Here is a 15,374-nt window from a genome sequence, read left to right on the forward strand (position 1 = left end):
AGAGAAGTTTTAAATAATTTGCTTTAAACCCCCTGTTATTGCAATAGTACATGTCAAAGGACATCAATCAGAGAACTCATTTGAAGCTGGGGTAACCACCTTGCTGACGAGATGACTCAGATAGCTGGGGAAGGAAAGCTTAGAGGAATGAAAGGTATGTTATTGCTAATATCAAAGATCCCTTCATACATCTCTCCACCATCCTTTACCGATAAGAAAAAGCAGAAAATGTTGGACCTGGGGGCTAAGGAGTCTGATGAGAGGCATTGGCATTTGCCTGATGGATGGGAAGTGCTGAACAAAGCAAGTATGAGGCAAGTCTTGCAGACTTTACATCAAGGCAGTCATTGGGGAATCCAGAATCTGTGCAATGCAGTCTTGGCCTCCATACAATAGCCAAGCAATTGGTAGATGGGTGTCTCATTTGTCAAAGGACAAATAGGGCTGCCCAGAACCAAATGCTGGCAGGGGGGCGGCCTCTGGGAATTCAACCCTTTCAGAGCATACAGATGGATTTTATTGAACTGCCTCCTGTTGGCTGCCTCAGGTCGAGGTCTTCCCTCTTTCAAGGGCAATTGCCCCCATGCTAAGCAAAATTCTGCTAGAACAAGTAATTCCCTGGTATGGTATGGTGGACAGGATTGATTCAGATCAAGGGACACACTTTGCCTCCAAGGTTTTTCAAGGCCCAAGCCTTGGAAATTTCCTAGGAACTACATACTCCCTAGCATCCACCCTCCTCTGGCAAGGTGGAAAGAATGAAATTAAGGAAATTAATAGACAGTTAACAAAGTTGTCTCTTGAAACACAATTACCTTGGACCAAATGCCTGCCCCTTGCATTGTTAAGGATCAGGACAAAGCCTAAACAGGACATCAGGTTATCTCCTTATGAGAGGGTTGTATGGCCATCCATTTCTTGGCCCAATTGAAGAATGGGATCCTAGTTTAGACAATAAGGATAAGTTTGTCAGGGAATATATATAAAGGTACTGGCCCAACATTTGAAAGACATTCAACTAAAAGGACTTATGGCACAGACTCCTCCTTTAGGGTTTGCAGTCCACAAATTTGAACCAGGGGATTGGGTGTTGATTCAGACATGGATGAGAAGTTGACTCCAAATTGGGAAGGACCATTCCAGGTTCTCCTGACCTCAGACACTGCTGTGTGGACCCAGGAGTGAGGTTGGACCCAGCATATCAGAGTAAAAAGATTTGTGAATCCACCGAAAGAATGGACTGTGGACTTTGAACCCATGAATGAATTGAAACTATATTTTAAACGAGTATAGGAGTAATGGACTTTCCGACACCTCGCCCAGGAGGGGAGGATTCTTGGTATTCTCTCCTTTGTTAAAATTTTGTTATCACTCCTTTGCTTCCTAACTGGTATAATTGTATGTAATATAAGAGATTTCCACATGGGACCCATTCCTGGGTGTAATTACAGTTTCACTCCCTAGGGTTGGCCCCCTTCACTTTCTAGGCTCTGGTCAAGACTATAATCCTGCAGAAATGTGCCTTAGATATCATGTTCTGAGAGTGTCCCTCTTAAATTTGAGCCTATTGTTTTAGACACCTTCCTTGAAGAGGAAAACACTTTTCAGAACTTAATTCAAATCATTGCTAATACTTTCAATGTAACTAACTGTTGGATTTGTGGGGGGGTCTCAAGGATTGAGCACGTGGCCATGGGTGCCCATTCCACTTGAACCTGTTTGGTTATTGAGTAAAAAGTCCTTAGTACACAGTGGAACTGGATTTTGGGATGAGAAGGAAGAATACCAATGGCCACTGACAGAATCCGTGACAGGGAGATATTGTCTTAACCAAACTGGGAAGGAACTTGACTTAGGACAAAATAGTTGCAGGTGGATTTTCTCTGCTAAAGATGACAATATACAATTAGTGCCAGATTGCGGGAAGTATCAGGGTCATTGAGATAAGACCCATGTACAGTGTAATGATGGTATCTGGGTTAGATATCATACTGGCAAAATGGATGAGAATCATTGCCAATATATACTCAGTGGAGTGGGAAAGTGTAAAGGTGACCTATCTATAGCAGAATGTAAAAAGTATAATCAGAACAATGGTCCCATGATTACTCAGCTCCAAAGTTGGAGATGGGTAAATGACAATGGATGGGAAGGGTTCTTTATTACTTTTTGGAGTGCCCAAAATAGAGGTGGAGAACCTTGCATTGAGAGATGTAGCTGGGAGGAAGGGCCACAACTATGGAAATGCCAGTACAAAAATGATGGACAGATGAGGTATGACAGAGGTCCTCTAGGGGATCAGGATATGCAGTATTACCCCGTAACAGAATATAATCAGACCAGGATTTTCCAGAAAAAGAATCTGGCTCTAAAAGGGCAAACAGCCTATATACACCTCCCACTAAATTGGACAGGGATCTGCTATATAGGATTAATTAGATATAAGTTCTTTTTCCTCCCAGATCAAATAGAAAGTTCTTTAGGTGTTCAATTATATGACGACATAGGAAACCAGAAATGGAATATGGATACTTCTCTAACGATAACTGGAGATGCTAATGGTTAGGGAAATACCTGGCCCCCACAAAGGATAATTAAGGAGTGTGGCCCTGTATGTGAGCACAATATGGGAGTTGGGGATACAGGACACCAATCTATATGTTAAATAGAATCATTAGACTTCAGGCTGTAGTGGAAATTATAACTAAGCAAACAGCAAAGGCACTGAACTTACTGGCAGATGAGATCACCCAAACTAGGGAAGCTGTACTACCACACAGATTAGTGTTGGGGTGTTTGTGGAAAAGTGAATTTATCCACTTGTATGAAAATTGATGACAATGGGGAAAAAGTGAAGATCACCATAGAAATTAGAAAAATAACCCATGTCCCTGTCCAGACTTGAAACTCTCCCTTTAATATTTCATGGTGGACTTGGTTTGGAGGGAGCTGGTGGCGTCAAATAGTGTGCTATGGACTTCTAGTATTAGGAGTCCTGATAATCCTCCCTGCCTGTATACCCTGCATGATGCGGTTGGTTACTGGTACAATTCATAAAATTCTCCCTCAAATACTTTTGGCTGAAGACCAAGCCCAAATGCTGATGTTAAGGAGAGAAGGTTGGACTCCTGTGAGCCAAGATAGTGGAGATGAAGAAATTGAACAGCATTGTGAGGAGTTATTACAAAAATTCAAGCAGAACAAGGAATAGAATGGGTGAAAAGTCAGCAGAGAATAAAACAAATAAGAGGAAGGATTGTGAGGGGCAAAAATGCTGACTTTTCAGAAACATAGTGCTAAATTAGTCTAAGCCATAGGCCTCAGTTTCTATTTCTCAAGAATCAGGTGAGCATGACAACCTGGATCTCTAGCTAGAAAAAATTATGTCACCCTAACCATATATGATGTAAACAAAGACTAACTTTCCTGGGAATGCTTAGGTATACTCCCCTTCTCTTCAGACAATCAAGTTTGACCAATTGTTGTTAGGGTCAGCAGAAAAGAGGAGGGGGAATGGGTTATGGTTTTTCTGGTTTTTTAACCCTGCTTCAGCTTCTGTAATTCGGCTTTTCCTGCTCTCTCTCATAGAGAATTAGGAACTGCCACCCTTCTTGCAAGAGACAAAATAAATTTTAACTCTTTGCTGCCACCTTGAGAGGACTGCGAGTAGTCATTTTAGGTTACGGTCTCAATACCCCGCACAAATTTGACTCAGTTCTCTGTATATTTTAGAAATGCATCCTTTATCAAAACAACTAATTGGAAAAATTGTTTTCCAAGTTACTGCACTGAAGTGAGGGATTCTATAAGGTCAGAGATAAAGAAGGAGAAAAAATCCAGTCATAGGGAATAACCAGCTTAAAAGCAAAGAGATGAAAGTGTTATATTTGAAGAATTTAAGGAAGGTCAGTGAAAGTAGATTATAGAGTATGGGAGAAGTAGTAATATACAATGTTGGAAATATAAGTGAGGGTCAGTAATAGAATTTAAAGAGCAGAAGAGTGAAATAAACAGATCTTTCCTTAGGCAAAAGTATTCTGTAAATGGTTAGCAACTGGTTCTTCATCAAAAAAAAAAAGCACATACATTTTTAAATTTAATCTGCATAATTAACAATTTCTCCATTTCTTCATTAAGTCTGGACAATCAGCAAAGTAACATTAAACCCTGGTTTGTAGTGTTTGTCAGTTTCTGAAGTATGAATGCTCACAATGAAAATTTAAGAATCTGTTCTCCCCCAGTCAGTTCAAGCAGACTCCAACACAATGATTTGACAGCAATGTGCAGGATTAACTTAACTTAATGTATGGAAACAAATTATAAGACCTTTGTAATTACCTTAAAGTGGTTATTGTGTGAATGGAGAGAAGAGGTTAATTATTGTGTGAGTAGAGAGGTCAGTTTCAAGAAATGTCATCCAGGCAGAAATGGCAAAATGTGACAGCTTCTAATTATTACTAGTACACCAAAGTCAAAAGAAAATATCACTAATTTATTTTGATAGAAACTTTTTTCATTTGAGTGACTTTACAAATCTGCTTATCTTTACCTACAAAGACAGACTAGACATGAAATTACTGCTGGTTGCTGGATGAAATCCTACTTTTGTCCTTTCCTGTGGGCATTTATGAAACTGAGAGAATGCGCCACCAGAAGGGGGGTTAAGGATCAATGTGGGTTCATTTGGGGTAAAGAAATCACCAAACTCTGATTCTGGGAAGTAAGAAAGGCTTAGACTTTAGCTACAAAAGTTCACAAGCAGCTACAAAAAGTTCACAAGTTGTTACTTTTTTTTGCTCTTAGGGACAAAAATGTTTATTTAATTATTGTGGTGAGTTAGAGGGAAAGAGAGTCTAAAGGACAGGAAACCACTAAACAGCCTCAACAACCTAAACATCCAAAACCATCATGAAAGACTGAGTAAAGAAGCAAGCAGAGTATAAGTAGTAAATGAGAGGTTATTTGGGCAATGATGTTCCCCAAGAGCAGGCTAGCTTCCCACAGGAAGATAAGCAAATAGGGTATAAGTGGTAGAGGGGTGAATATGGAGTAGGGTATCAGGTTGCCCCAGGGCAAGTAAATTTCAGAAGACAACTCAACTGAAGAGTGAGCTGAGCTTTTAAAGAGGATCTAGGGAGACAAAAGTGGGGCCAAGTAGTTTATTGAGCAAAGATGAGGTAATTAAGGATATGTAGGTGGGGGGCGGGGTAGGTCAAAGGATTAATCCTTTGGGGCTAAAACAAGGATTCATTGCTGTGTTGATAGGAGATTTTGTGCCTGAAGGCAGGGATTTATTAAGTCCTTGCCAGGGAGGAGTAAGGTACTTTGCTAAAAGTTCATTGACCTCATTTCCCAACTTGAAAGATGGGATGGGGGAGGAAGGGAGGGATGGATCAAGTCAGCATTAATATAAGGTGCATAGTCAGTGCAGAGAGAAAAGATTAATTATAGAACACTTCTCTTAACATTTCCCCTACTTAAAAACGACATAAAATAATACACTGACTCCTCTAACAGAAGAAACTGGACAACTCCGTTTAATTGCTTTCCTTCCCCTTCCAAGGGCTATCCAAGGTTAAAACACTTTCTACAAAGTTAAAATGTTTATGAAATCATAAGAACACCAGGAAGACCAGATTCCAGGAGATTTCATTTAGATGCTGGGATACACAAAGGATATTGAATGATTGTTCTTCATTTCACACATATAATCTCCAAAAAAAAATAAAAATAAAACAGATAGATGAAGATGAAGTCACTTTTGTTTCTAGGGTGTGGGATAAAAATCCACTTAAAAAAATATAGAGACTCCTCTGAGCAACAAGGAAAGTTTATTTTGGCTTTTGTAGGGAAAAGGGCATACTCCAAGTCTCACAAAGGTAGTGAAGATCAAGGAACTGCCCTGAGGTAATAGTTAAGCAAGATTATATGGACCGCCTCCCTACGCCCCTCTCTTCTAACCTGACTGGCTAAGATTTTCAGAGTTACAATCTTTACAGGAAAAATCTACCCATCAACAAAGAGAAGAATAAAAGGTTTTCATAAAATATGACCTCACTATCCAGATGGAGAGGATATCAGAAAAAGATTTCTAATGACCTTCTGTTAAATGAATTAATGTCTGAGGATGCAAGGTCTTCTAAGGAACTCTACTATCTTCTTAGTTTAGTACTTATCAAACAAGAGAAGGTAGGCTACTGTTCTCACAGTCTATTATCAAATAGGTGGCTGACAAAGACTGCAAGTTCTCTTCTCTGGAAGTATTCCACTATTTCCCTCCCTGACAGAATTAATGCAAGGACCACTGCAATAGTCCACTGTTTCACTCCCTAGCAGAATCAGGGGGTGTCTGACTGAGAATGTAAGGCCTCTCTCACTCTTTTAAGAATAGTCTAAGAGTCTGTCTTTGTTTTAATGATTTTTAACCCTGAGAGGACTTCACCAGGAATATTAACTCTTAAGAGGGAATATTCCACTCAGTGGTGACTCAAAAATCCAAGAAACAGTTTAAGAATAATTGATAAATAATTCATTAATTGGACTAGCTAATAATCAATAAATTGATGGTCAATAATCGTTTGAGATAAACAAACACCCCAAATGGAGGTCATTGAATATTTAAATACTTTTGAAAAAGGGGTTGACCCTGAAGGTGAAAATCAACCCTGGAAAATTAATGAGTAAAAAGTCTTCAAATTCTCCTGCTGAGGATATGCCTTGATGAGATTCACTTGGGTCCAATACCACTTAAACAGTAAAACAATAAGGCAAAATTGACCTAGATTAGATTATCATTACCTTTTAATAAGAAAAAAGCTTCACCAGTTGGATGGAGTCCCACCTAAGATTGAGGAAAATATCTCATTGTCAACCCTCTCTTTCACTAAGACTGGACTTTGAACTGGGAATAAAATGAGAAAAAACCCTATTAATACTTCATTATTAATCATCAAAAAGGCTCTTTGGATTTTGCATATTAAATTAATTATTGATATAATAAGAAAATAATTTTCCCAGGAGCAAGAGAAATTATATCTAAGCCAACAGTGTAACAGAAAAGAAAAAAATGACCTAAAAGTCAAAAGACCTGGAATTTCTCCTGAATCTATATAACTATTCACTGTGTGATATTAAACAAGGAGATGATGATACTTATGCTCTCAAACTCCTATTACTGTTGTGAAGATCAATGAGATAATATGTATCACAATTATTGTAACCCTTGAGACATTATGTGAGTATGAATGGATATTATTTCTTACATTGCTATTATTTATTTCAAATTGAAATCATAGAGACTGTTCACCATGGAATAGGGTCGTTTATGAATCAACCTCCCCTCCACACTCCATGAATACTGCTTTCATCCAAAATTCTTTCTTTTCTCTTTACTCCCTCTCCTTTTTATTTCCCTATCCTCATCCTTTCCATAGCATAATTTTTCCCTTTGCTCTACTTTATCATCTAATCACTAATGTCCCTCAACTATATTTCAAGCTCCTTAAAAGCAAGAACTATTCACATTTTTTGTCTTTGTATCTCCCCTACTAGGCATTAAAAAATATTTGTGGACTGGTTGATTGAAATCATGCATTTATATTTTGGATGGTGAATTTTTGCTAATAATAAGATTTTAATAAAAATGTGTTTTAGAAAGGAGCATATCTTATATTCATATTTTACAGTTATATTTAAGAAAGAAAGGATAATAAACAGCCAAGGATGATAGGAGCTAGTTGAAAGGTCCAAAGGTGAACAACTGGTAAAAAGGAAGATAGCACTATAAATGGAAATGAATGCAAAACTGTTTATTGAAGGAAGTAGTAGTGGGCTGGGTCCAAGCAGACTCCAGCAGTGGGCAGTTGGGAGAGCAAGTCCTGCTATGGAGTATGGCATATAGGAGGCAGGTTTCTACAAGGACTGAGAGCCATTTGAAATCTCCATGAAGCAAGTATTTGTTTGAGAGTTACTAAGGTGTGACTGGGACTTGTTTTGAGATTCTATGGCTCATTCTAATTGTGTCCTTAGGAAAAGATAATCAATGAGGCTCTACTAGACAAGAATAAAACTTGGGTCTGGATTCAACATTTGAGTCTTTTTATTTTCATTATACTAAAAGGGGGTTGGAGACAAAGGTCAATTCTTCCAGATTATGCCATCAGGTACTGTAAAAGGTAAAGGGTGCAACTGTTGATATCCTTGGGTCCAAAGTTGCATCATGGATTTGGCCATCTGAGATATTGCTGCGTTCACTGCATTTTGTATGAAGGATATGAGCATCTAGAAAAAAGGAGGAACTAAGAAGAGTGCCTAAAAGATCATGATTGGTATGGTTAATACGGGAAGGAAGCAACGCAGCATGTGGGAAGGCAGAAACCAACTAGACCAGGTGTCAGCTAATTTTTCCTCTTAATGCTTAATCAGACAGTTTTTTAGCAGTATACTGAACCAATACAGACCAATTAACATATAAATAGTATTCTTTGTCCAGGAACAGAGACCTCCCTTCTTGAGGCAATCAGTAGGTCCACATCCCATCTGTTTTGAAAGGATACAGCATCTAGGGAATCAACTTGATCTTGAATATGTAGGAGATTTTTGACTAAATCATCAAGATTTTTCTGAAAGTAATACAGAGAAGTTGTGATGCCTCCTAGCCCTGTGCCCACCCCAGAAAGGATGTCTATAACTACTAAGAAAGAAAGTAAGGGCCCTTCAGTTTCCTGCATATGTTGTTAGCGTGTCAGGAAGGGACTGGCTGTTAGGGGCTACCTCAATGTTGGGTGAGAGGTAGACTAGGGAACAAACCCTGTCCAGTTGGTGGGAAAACATAAGTATGCAGCATTCCCACAGAGGAAGAAGATCCCATATCCTCTCTAATATACACCAAGGTAAAGAAAGAAGAGGTGAGCAAACTCATTCTTCTCCCAGTGCCAAAGGAGAGAGAACCCCAAGGGCTAGGCCTGTCACAGCTGTGAAAGGGGGACATTCTACCTCAGGCTCAATCAAAAGAAGTTTGGTTCCAGTGTCCACTAATGTACTGTAGACTCAAACAACCAGATCCACTTCCTTTATGGATAGGAGCCAGTCTAAGAGCAGTTTGTTGGTTGGTCACTGTCATATTGAATAGTAAGATCAGAGTTAGAAGCTATCAGGGATAGGTAAGCTGAGGACCAAAGGGGATAAAAAAATAGGCAATTTTCAAAGAGTGGGATAGAATAATTAACCCAGATATTTTGATGATCAAATGATGAGGAAAGTAGCAGTGTATAATTGCTTGTCTGCAAGGAGCACACTGGGGTATTGGAGACTGATTGTGACTAGGAAAGGAACATCCACAGCAACAGTGCCAGTGATGGGGGTGTTGACTAGGGAGAGGCTAGAAATTGTAGAGTAATAACTATCATAGAGCTTTGAAGCTGTGTTGGAAAGAGAGGCAAGGTAATTTCCCAGAAGAGTATCAACATGGTCTAGAAAGGCATTACCCACTTCCTTGTGAAGGGAACGTGAGGCAGGGCTATGAAGTCACACAGATAAAGGGGCTATAAGGGTTTGATATGTAGTCATAGAGAAAGAAAGAGCCAGCAAAAGTGAACCAAAGCAAGGGTTCGATATAATTGCTAAGAAGCCAGAAATTGTCAGCCTGGTGGAGTTGATACAATGAGGGAGATCTGAAGGAAGTAAAGATTACAGAGCAAAAGAAAGTAAGCAATTATGAAAGAAGTCAAATATAAAGATATATTTGTCCAGTGGAGAAATGGATTAATTCACCCTGAAGTGGGGGGGGCACAACATGTGGGGGTGACAACATTTTCTAGAAAATCCAGTAAAGAAGGCATGGGTATTAGGTCTTAAAGACTTGCTTCTTCCTATAGAGTCAAAGGGTCTTCAGACAGACTTCACAGATAGCAAGATAAACAGACAGTAATATAAGGATCCGATAAGGGATGTAGGGAAACAATTGAATATCCCCAGAAGAGTATCTTAATTTCTGAACTTCTTAGTAAAAAGGACAGCAGTTGCCAGCACACACAATTAAGTTGATCAGCCCCAGGCTGTGGGATCAAGTTGATTAGAAAGGTATGGAATCAACTTCAGATCTGGACTGGATCTTTTGACCAAGAAGACCCACAGTTATACCTTGGCACTCATCAGTATAAAGCAGGAAGGACTTATTAAGGTCTGGAAGGAAAAAAGGTATAATGAGGGCCTCCTTGAGCTTGTAAAAAGGGACAGGTATGGGAATTCTGGGGGCAGTGGTGCTGAAAGAGATCCTTTAGATGCCCCACAGAGGGGCTTTACTAGGACCCCAAATTAGGGAATCCAGTAATCAGCCAAGCCAAGTAAGGACAAGAGCTTCTATTTAGCCAGGGGCATGGGCATAAAAGAGAGAAGTTCTCATCTCTCATTAGTCTTTGATTCAGAATTCCCTCCCACTCATCTCCTGGGTTTCAGCATCTAATGGAAGGTAAAAAGGTGAACCTGTGGTAAAAAGAAAGCTAACAAAGGGGCAGCCAGGTGCTGCAGTGGATGGAGAGGACATAAGTACAAATCTGGCCTCAGACACTTAATAATCACTTAGCTGTTTGACTTTGGGCAAGTCACTTAACCCCATTGCTTTGCCAAAAAAAAAAAAAGGAAGATAATGCTATGAATGAAAACAAATACAAAGTTGATTATTGAAGGAAGGAAGGAATGGTGGACTGTCTCTGAGCAGACTCCAGCCATAGATAGTGGGGAGAACTATTCATTTTATAGGATATGGGATAGAAGAGACAGGATGATATGGTTTCTATAGGGACTGGGAGCTGTTTGGGTTTCCATGGAGGATGTGTTTTGTTTCAGGGTCACCATGCTATGATTGGGTGTTATTTGGATTTTCTATGGTGTTTAGGATTCATGACCTCAGGAAAGGAAAATCAATGGGGTTCTACTGGGCAAGAATGAAATACTAGAGAGGCCTTTTTGAAACATGAGGGAGTTGAGTGTGTTTGTAGAATACAAGAAAGGAATAAGTGAATAAGGAGAGATGAAAGGTTAGAGAGAAGGAATGATGATGGGGACACCACCACCTTATTACCACCATTGTGTTAGTGACAGAAAAATCAACAGTTTCAGGAGCATTTAAGCCTGAGATGTCAAAGGGACCTGGGAAACTAATCAAAAAGAAATAGCATACTCCTGTTCTAAACCTGGATTCAGAACCCAAATTCTGACAGTTCCATTGACTAGATCTACTTCTGAATCATAGGTCAAGGGAGAGGAAAACTTTCATTCAAGAGAAAATGAAAGCCCCAAGAGGAGGTTTCACTTCAGGTTCTAAGGGAGGAGGGACCCTAAAAAGCAGTACTGATTGAAATCTCAGAATTCAAAGATTCTATCTGGGTAAGGACCAGAGTACAGTCCAAGAGAGCATTGACCATACCTTTTTCCAGATCTCACCACTTTATAAGTATCAAAAACTTCTAAACTTCCAAAATCTAGCTCTGAAACTTGGATTATGAAAAAAGTCTGAAACTTGAGATAGTGTCCATCTCTTCCCACACTCTAAGAACAGAGCCCAACACTAACAAAATTCCCAATCAAGAAAAAAAGGTAGGGAAATAAGAAAATAATAAAAAAAAAAAGAACCTGACTACAAAAGCTATAGTGGTAACAGGGAAGTTGAATACATAAATTCAAAATAATATTGTGGGATCTCTATTGGTGAAAACTATAAAACTGGGGAATTCTTAAACAGCAAAAGACATGATGTGAGTTTCCAATGGAGTTTGTATCAATGTAAGCTATGGATAATATAAACCAAGATTAATGTAAGCCAAAAGAAAACATTGGCTGGGGCATGACAACAGTGACCAATATAAGGTCTCATACGCTCAGTACTCTAGCTCTAATAGCACTGATGTGATACACAGGTATCTGAGACCTGAGCCCAAACCCCAAAATATCAGTGAATCCCCACTGATATCTCCTTCTCCCTTTTCTATAATTGCCACAGGGATTTTGGGGTGGGAAATGGGGGTGGGGGAAATCCAAAAAGTAGTCTAGCTGCCATCCTAGACTGATTCAATGTGAATATCCTACTTGGATAATTAAACTACTCATAGAATCAATCTGGAGATACCAAACCTCTTTTTTAGAATTGGAATGGATCCTAGATTTGGGGGAGCCTTGAATATCTCACTGACAGGGTGGGGTGATTTGACAAAATAAAAACAATAAAAATAAGAATAGCTACATGTAAGGCATCAAAGAACAAGTGTGAATTGGACACAAGAGCAAGAAAAATTTCTGAAAGAGCAAAAAAATTATTTTCAGAATCAAATAAAACTAATAGAGAAAAATTAGATAAATAAATTAAAGCAAAAGGAGAAAATATTGAAAATACAATAACAGCTTGGTTTTTTAAAAGGCATAAAAATTCCTGGAGAAAATAGTATTTTACAAAAGCAGATTTGACAAAATAAAGCAAAAATCTTGTTGAAGAAAATGATTCCTTGAACATTAGATTTGAAAAAATCAAGAAACCATAAAAACAAGGCTAGAAAAAAAGAAGAAAATGTGAAAAACTCAACAGAAAAACAACTGACCTGGAAAACAGACCAAGAAGAGATAAAATTTAAAAACTAATGAATTTCCTAAAAGTCAGATTGAAGAAAGAACCTAGCCAACATATTTCAAGAAATTATCAAAGAAAACTGCTCCCATATCCTCGAACCAGAACATAAAATAGAAATTGAAAGAATCCACTGATTACCGGAGATCAAAAACTGTCAGGAATATCATAGCAGGCAACACTTGAACCTTATTCACATGTTAAACTGTTCGAAGGTATTTGTCTGTGAGTGTGTATACAACTAGGTAGAAAGAGACAGAGCATAAAATAAGAAAATTGTGATAAAAAAAAGAGAATAGACAAAAAAGGCAATTGTCAAAAACAAAAGAGATGTTAAAAAAGAGGAGAAAGAGCAGAACAGCTGAGACAGAAAGAGGAGAAAAAAAAGAAAACAGGATGTACAGAAATTCAGTTAGTAATCATGACTGTGAATGTGAAGGGTTAGGGACTCACTCATAAAAGAGAAGAGTATAAAAGAATGAATTAGAAACTTGAATCAATATTTCTTAAAATAGAAAGATACATAGATAAAGATGGACTAGAAAAGAATATTATAATTCAGTTGTGTTTTTAAAAAAAATAAGGAGGGGCGGAGGCGGCCAGGCCGGATCCGCTTGTCTGGGCGAGGCTGGGGCCGTTCGCCTCCCCGGAGGGCCGAGGAACCCGGGCGGCGGGCCGCGGCCCCCCACCCGCCGCCGCCACGGCCGCGCCCCTGGGCCACAGCGTGCCCCTGGCGGCCGTGGCCGTGAAGCCCCTCGGCCTGCTCCCGGCCCACAGGCCCCCCGCGCCGGGCAGCCCCCCGCGGCCCGCCGACGACGACGCGGAGGGCGACGAGGCCGACGAGTACGAGGGCGACGGCGCGGCCGCGCGGGAGCGGGCCCCGGGCCCCGCCGCCCAAGGACAACCCCTGGACCAAGAAGCGGCCGCCGCCCACCGCGCCGCTGCCGCCGGCCGTGGCCCCGGGCCTGCCCCCGGCCGCCACCGCGCCGCCGCTGCCGCCCGAGCCCGCTGAGCCACAACTAAGTTCCACAAAAATTATAAAAGCAGGAAAACTCAAGACAAAGAAAACCAACACGGCTAGTGATTTCAGTGACATCACAAATTGGCCAACACCAAGTGAATTAGTGAACAATGAATGTCAAAATGTTACCAATCAACCAAATAAGAAACCACAACACAGAAAAGAAAAAAGAAGAGAAGATTGAAAAGAGAACCAACAGTGAAAGTAAAGAGAACCGAGAAGCTAAACTTGATGGCCCTGGAGAAAACGTCAGTGAAGACGAGGCTCAGTCAAACAATCAAAGAAAAAGAGCAAATAAGCACAAGTGGGTACCACTACATTTAGATGATGTAAGACCTGATAGCCAAGAAAGACCAGGATCATGGAACAGTTCAAGATCTCAACCAGAACAAATAAGTCAGCACATAACAACCGACAAAATGACTCAAGAAGCTGGAGACGTGATAAGAGAAAAAAGAGAAGATCAGGATGAAGTTTCCAGTGTGAGAAGTGAAGGTGGTAATATTCGAGGTTGTTTTAGAGGTAGAGGAAGAGGACGTGGCTGGGGAAGAGGACGAGGCAGAGGAAACCATCGAATGAATTTTGAATATTCGTATGGTTATCCAGAACAACATGGTGAAAGAACTGATCAGCCATTTCAACAAGAACTTAACACTAGCATGATGTATTACTATGATGACGGTACAGGAGTTCAGATGTATTCTGTGGATGAAACATTGCTCAAAGAATACATTAAGCGGCAAATTGAATATTACTTCAGTATAGAAAATTTGGAACGGGACTTCTTTCTTAGGAGGAAGATGGATGAACAAGGTTTTTTGCCTATTTCTCTGATTGCCAGTTTCCACCTGTTCAGGCCCTGACTACAAATGTTAATCTAATTTTAGAGGCTTTAAAAGACAGTACAGAAGTGGAAATAGTGGACCAGAAGATGAGGAAAAAAAGTGGAACCAGAAAAATGGCCAATTCCTGGCCCTCCTCCACTTAATGTGCCACAAACTGACTTCTCTCAGCTCATCGACTGCCCAGAGTTCATACCAGGCAAAGCCTTTGGCTCACATACTGGTAACGGCTTTTCTTTTTCCAGAACAGACAGTTTAGCAGTAGGAAAGGCTATGTGGCCCAATCATCCTGTCCCTTTTTTAGTTTCATTTTTTGGATTCAATAGAAAGAATAAAGTTCGCACTATGACTTTCGATGCCCTGAATTTTATTCATGTAATTCCCATAGAGAGCTACAAACTACCAAAAGCAGGGATCTGAGAGTTAAAGTTGAAACTGTATTCTTCACTCACCCTTCATTCTTTTAGATTGTTTCCATCTTTTTGGTAGGCATGAAGTTTCTGCCTTACTGCTTTTGATTTTGATGATTATTTAATCCTATTTTGTAAATGAATAAGGAAAACAACTAGAGGATTTTCAGATATGATATGCCATCTTTTTCCCCCCCAAGTAAATTTAATAGCGCAATATTCCAGGTGTTTCTACTTGGAAAAGTATTCTTTTCTCCACAATACAGGTATAGTAGAGCACATGCAATTACAATGCAAGATTCCCTTAATTTCCCTGCCAATGTGCTTCAACCTTGACTTGAAGGGACACAGACCTTGTCTACACTCTGGTTAAAGCAGAATTAGGGCCTATCTATAAGGTTATTCTCACTTTGTGGATTAAAAACTGGTTGTGACTTCCACTTCACAAACTGCTTTGTGTTAGATGGTTTCCTGGAGCATCCTTA

The 15,374-nt window shown here is 39.8% G+C and overlaps 1 pseudogene; it reads left to right on the forward strand.

Annotated features, from left to right (window-relative positions):
- Positions 1–111: 111 nt before the first annotated feature.
- LOC141489306 (la-related protein 1B-like) lies at positions 112–15,070 on the forward strand (annotated as a pseudogene).
- Positions 15,071–15,374: the final 304 nt, after the last annotated feature.

Source organism: Macrotis lagotis, chromosome 5 (assembly GCF_037893015.1).
Source record: "Macrotis lagotis isolate mMagLag1 chromosome 5, bilby.v1.9.chrom.fasta, whole genome shotgun sequence".
NCBI lineage: Eukaryota > Metazoa > Chordata > Mammalia > Peramelemorphia > Peramelidae > Macrotis > Macrotis lagotis.